General features: G+C 37.9%; 1 long non-coding RNA gene across 1 annotated transcript; it reads right to left on the bottom strand.

Moving 5' to 3' along the window:
• Positions 1 to 922: 922 nt before the first annotated feature.
• Positions 923 to 4,755, bottom strand: LOC132621592 (uncharacterized). The gene is made up of 3 exons (XR_009575589.1): positions 4,575 to 4,755; positions 4,181 to 4,231; positions 923 to 1,159 (listed from the first exon to the last, which is right to left on the bottom strand). It is a non-coding gene; the product is annotated as an uncharacterized LOC132621592 (long non-coding RNA).
• Positions 4,756 to 6,121: the final 1,366 nt, after the last annotated feature.

Below are 6,121 nucleotides of genomic sequence, written 5' to 3'. Positions count from 1 at the left end.
AGGGGGGGGGGGGGGGGGTTGCGCGGCGGTGAGGAAGAGAAAAAGAGATAGGGTTTTAGGTTAAAGAAAAATAAGGGATGGGCTTGGACCGGGTCGAGTCGGGTCATGGTAATTTTTGGGCTGGACCGAGTAAAAGGGTAGTGGGCTGAATTATTTTGGGTAGGGGAATAATGTGGGCTGGTCCGTTTGTTGGTCCGAAAATGAGTTCTTCTTTCTTTGTTTCAATTATTTGTGGGCTTCTAATTTGACAACTAGTACAATATTTATTATGTGAAGATAAATAGTAATTAGTATATAGAAAGTAAGGATTTAACAAAGTAAAATTAATTTAACGAGTACAAATCCCAAAATGAAACGATGACGAACCCTTTAAAATTTGTGATAAAGTAATACTCGTAATGTTGAAAATAAAAGTAGCGATATTAATAGTAGTAGCAAATAAAAAAAAATGAAAGTAAAATATTTAGCTCGTAAATAAATTTAGAAGCCCGAGTAAATAAGATTAAATAAAGGAGGGACAAAATTGGATGTCAACAGATGCCTCTCTTCGACCGGAGATGATGTAAGAGTCTTCGGGCGAAGAAGTTGACGTAGTAGCCAATTTTATTCCGACCAACAAATACGAACTTGGAAGAACGTGAGAAAAATATGGTTTAGGAGAATTGGTTAAACATGTTATGAGGGCAGAAGGAGTTATGGTCGAACCTGTTGAGCGAATGTTATTTATGGGTTTATAACTTTCCAAGGATTGTGTCACACCCCAATTCCACTAGGGTGTGGTGGGCACCCGACCCCATATCCGGAGCCGAGCGAACCCACAAACTCTTATTACACACATAATTTCTTCAGACACTGAAAATCAGATAAAAGTAAAATACATATTAAGCTTTCGAAATCCATCTTTTATCGTTCTCAATTTTAGGCAAAATCCGTAGTTATATAAAATTTACTACATAACACAGAATGACATATCGGCTGATGGAGCCGCTTACAGACTGATAACCAATACCCACGACTCTGTCTGCAAAGTCTCTAAGATAAATCCAGAATTCATAACATACATATATAAACTCTGACTCGGCAACACTCCGGGAGCAAATGGAGCTTGTCAACTCCGCTGGAACATCTTCTGTAATAACTTCAACTCATCTAGGTGTACCTGCGCGGCATGAATCGCAGCCCCCGAAGAAGAGGGGTCAGTACGAAAAATGTACTGAGTATGTAAAGCGTAAAGTACAATAAACAGAATCATAATCAGGTCCAGAAATCCAGAAATATAACAGATGAAAACATATCAAAATCGGAGGTACCGAAGTATAACAGACAGTATCATGATCGGGATCGGGAGTACAGACGTACAACAGAAGGAATCATAATCAGAGTCAGAAGTACAGAAAGTAAGTACAGTAATCGGAATATCAAGTGCTTACTCATAGAGCAGAGATAATGCATGTCAGAACATATGCCATATCCGGTCCCTATTATGGGACTCGGTGAACAGACGTGGTCGCCACCCCGACACTGGCGCCACAACACATCATACTCCGGATTAGGAAATAGCTCCGTAACATATCATATCAAAGTGTGCACATATCATAGCACATCAGATGGCCATATCATATCATATCATAGCATATCAGAATAAGCGTACATGGCACATCATACTCCACAACCCATGTACACACATACCTGCCCCCTCACATCGAGGCACGGCGAACAATGCAGTGGAATACGCGTGATAACATATCCTGGCCCGGGCTCAGTGAAGGAAGTATTGAGGCATCCACGAGTAGAGTAGTGAGAAACTATATGCATCATAAAACATTCAAAAAGACTCGACAAGGTAATCCGAACGATAGGTCATAAAAAGAAATCGGACGATAGTCATAGTACGTACCTTTCGGATGTTACGACAGATGATGTCAAGGTAAAAATGCTGAGATTATTTGTACATATCAAAATATCGTAGAATTCAATAGAATAGTTAAAACAATTATCGCTTCGTAGTCAGGGACTCGATAGCATAATTCAGATGTCAAATCATGTACATAAGAAATTGAGCGATAGTCATAATATATGTCTTTCAGATGTCACAATGGTTTATGTCAAATAGGCTTTCAGAAATCGTTTTCATATTTCAAAATACGTTATGGGACTTACAAAATAATTCAAAACAACCATCGTATAGTAGCAAAAAGAGTAGCCAAAAGTTTCTTCAGATTCTACTTCATAATAAGTCAAATGGAACAGATACGAAAAATCCGGGAATAGTGGGCCCACCTCGGGTCAAATGAGGTGGCGTACATAATTTTACGTATATTACATTTCATGATGTCACTTGTACGAGTTTTCGGGTAGTCGGGTCCTATTTGCGCAAGTTCCAGATGTTTAGGCAATTCTTCCAATTATTCATAACATATTCAATTCAGTTCTACTGAATGAAAAAGGGGCAAATTCGGACGTAGATTCCGAAGAGTAGAGTCGTCCCCGAGGCTCGAATCCAATCCTATCACATCTAGGGGTGGGCGTTCGGTTTTTCGGTTCGGTTTTCTCATACTTCGGTTTAGCTATTTCGGGTTCGGTGTTTTGAAAGTGAACACCAAACACCGAACCAAACTAATTTGGTTCGGTTCTTTCGATTTCGGTTTTTTGAAGTTTGGTTCGTTTCGGTTTCGGTTTTTTTAATTCGGTGTTTTCAATTCAGGCTTTCAGCGGCAGCAGCAGTTACGCAATTTCAGCAGGAGTAGCAGTTCAGCAGCAGACAGTTTTCAATTGAGCAGCAGTTTTCAATTTTCAGTAGCAGTTTTCAATTTTCAGTTTTCAGTTCAGCAGTTTCAGCAGCTCAGCAGTCCAGTTCAGCATTTTTCACAACCACCAGCCACAACGAAAAATAAGTAAATAACATCACAACCACCAGCCTAGTCTTTTTCTTTTTTCCATATACATAGAGATCTAAAAAAAACTACTCATTTAATTACAATCTCGGAAACTAACCATAAGCTTTAGAATAACATGTTGAATATAGGCATTTCACCGAACATAGGCCTGTAAACCCAAAATAAATAGGTAATTGCCTTAAACTTGGTAACAATAGTGGAAAAGGGTATTCACAAATTAGCAAAACTGCAACTGGTCAAGGAATGAAATATTAAGTAGAGTGTTAATAGAATAAAGTTCCACATACAAAATAAAAAATATACTAACCAGCAAAAGTAAACAAAGACCCAACAAGAAAAATAGCAAAAATCAAGGCTTTTAATTGAGAAAGGAACATTTCTTTTACTCACCAGCAAAGTAAACAAAGACCCAACAAGAAAAATAGTTTTTTTTTTTAATGTTAAAAAAAGCTTAATGCATTAGCAGAGGAACAAAAATGGAAGAACCCCAAATGAATAAAACACTAAAGAATGAATAAAAAATGCTAATACTTACAGATTATTGAGTAAATTAATTAGGCAGATGAAAAGAACATGTTTTTTTATGTTCTTGAAAATGAAGAACAATATTAGGCCACTGAAACTGAAAGTTCTTGAGAGAGAGAGAGAGAGAGAGAGAGAGAGAGAGAGAGAGAGAGAGAGAGAGAGAGAGAGAGAGAGAGAGAGAGAGAGAGAGAGAGAGAGAGAGAGATAGAGAAATAGTGATGGGAAAATTAAATGAGACAGTCAACTGACAAGTGAAAATTAAATTAGGAATAGGGATACATTAGGTTAGAACTTAGATGTGTGAAGAAGAAGAACTGAAGATGGAAGAATGGAAGATGGAATGATGGATACGTTAGGTTTGATACAAAAGTAACAAAATAATGAAATGAAAGTGGGCTTTTTTTTATTTTTGTACTTATCTAACATCTGAATCTAATAATGAAAGTGGGCTTACGTTTTATTTATTTTGGACTTAAATTTAGTGGGCATGGGCCTAACTATTTAATATTTTTGGGCTAACACATAATATTTCGGTTTAAACCGAAAACCCGAAAACCCGAATACTAAACCCCGAACACCGAACCGAATCCCGAAATTTTTGAAAATTCAAACCGAACCCGAACCGAAAACCCGAAAAACCGAACACCGAAAAACCGAATTAATTCGGTTCGGTCCGATTTTTCGATTTTCGGTAATTATGCCCACCCCTAATCACATCTAAGACATGCCAAGAGAAGAATAGGTAGAGCTTTACATACCTTACTTGCCCTTTACGCTTATCCAAATTCGAATCCCATTTCCTCCAAAATCTACAATTGGTCACATTTACCAAATATTAATCATAAAACTTTAAGAATTCAATCTTAACCAATACTTGTCTACAAAAATTTGGGCAGCATCTCCCCTGCAAACTTAACAATCCTCGAAATTCCAACTTAGCCACACATCATTAAAAATACCAACAACAACAATATCAATAATTATTATACATCATAACTAAACTAATTCCATCCATTTAATCCACCTAAAATATCCCCTTAATCCATAAATCCCAACAAAACAATAACAAGTTTATAACGTTATTTTCTCCGTTCTAATCCGTTAAAACTCTAAATAAACTTGTTAACAATGAAAAAGGGACCTTATTCTTACCTTAAGTATGCAGCAACCACTTCAACAATCTTCTTCTTGGCTGATTTTTAGCTCAAATTGAAGGCAACGCGACGTACAACACTTTTCTCTTAATGAGCTTCGCGATTCAGGGCTTAGATTTTGGTCAAAATTGATTTCTCTCTAAATTTCTCCTCCCTTTCTCTCTCTAGAATGTTCTGAATGTTTATGGGTGTGTTTTGGTCTGAAATGTGGAGAGAAGACAGAAACTTTTCATTAAATGACAATAGAAATGGGCCTGACCCGATTTGAAATCGGGTTGGGCCGAATTCACTGTTCATCTCGACCTTTCTGCCTTAAAATGTCCATATCTCCTTATTCCGATGTCACCTGGGAACCCACGACCTATGGTTGGAAATCTAATTCAATTATCTACAACTTATATTTCTTGGTATTTTCCCAAATTACAAACTTATAATACCGGTTTTGCCCCTCAAAGTCAGGTCACCCGAAAACGTTTTCTTAAAAATATTCGTTTGGAGGGCTTCCACTTTGATTTGGCCCAAGGGTCCTTCTTGAGTTGTGTTTAACTTCACATGTGTGATTCATATGACTTTTCAGATGTTCCAAAAAAAATTTCGATGTGTAGGCCCCACCTTAGCAAATAATCTGACGTTAAAAAATACGGGATATAACATATTGTGGACAGGTGATGAGAATGAAACATACGCCTATAGCCTCCTAATTATATATGTGGTGTGCAACACACCTAGAAGTAGGACTCTACTAGACACGACGTAAATTCTCCAAAATGCCCCTAGTGTTGAGTTATGGAGACACTGGGATGTAGAAAGGGATACGATATTCCGAAAAGAGTTGATTGAGTGGAGTATTAGCGGTGTATATGAAAGAATTTTTTTTGGATAACCTACATATCACATGTTTGCGGACGTAGGCGGAGTCGAGTTCGAGAGTAGATCCGTGACCTTTTCTTATGAGTTTGATATTCCTCTTTAGGATGTTTGCCCCAGTTCACTGCGTAAGATAAAGTTCCACGTTGTGTTGCGTCTCCGCAGGTTGTACTTTCTGCCAAAACTGAAATTCATGTCAAAATTAGTAATAAAGTTGACAGTGTAAAATTATAAAGAGTGTAAAATGATAGTAAATATGAGTATGGGAATGAAGATGAAGTCGTGTGGCTTATAATGAGGCAGTGTGGCCAATGTTGTCTCTGGTTGCCTTCAGGGACTTGAATGAATGTGTGATGCGTATGCCGAGGATGTAATAATATCTCTAGTTGCGGTTGAAGATGATAGTAGTAAGGCCTCCGGCTGTCTTCTGGGACTCGATGATGTCTGCGGAATTTAAGGTAAAGTCGTTAAAGTAGGTAAAGTAGATGACGAAGTAAAGAAATAAAGTGAGTAAAGTAAATGTATAGCCGTTTGGCTTATGCAGGTGAGGCCGTGCAGCCATGCGATGTCTTCGGTTGTCTTCGGGACTCGATGATATGATATCTCCGGTTGTCTTCAGAGATTTGACAAGAATTCTCGTACAGTCCGGGGTAAAGTTGTAAAGTGGATGATGTCTCC

This window comes from Lycium barbarum, chromosome 2, assembly GCF_019175385.1.
Source record: "Lycium barbarum isolate Lr01 chromosome 2, ASM1917538v2, whole genome shotgun sequence".
NCBI lineage: Eukaryota > Viridiplantae > Streptophyta > Magnoliopsida > Solanales > Solanaceae > Lycium > Lycium barbarum.
This window is presented reverse-complemented; position numbering and strand designations above follow the sequence as displayed.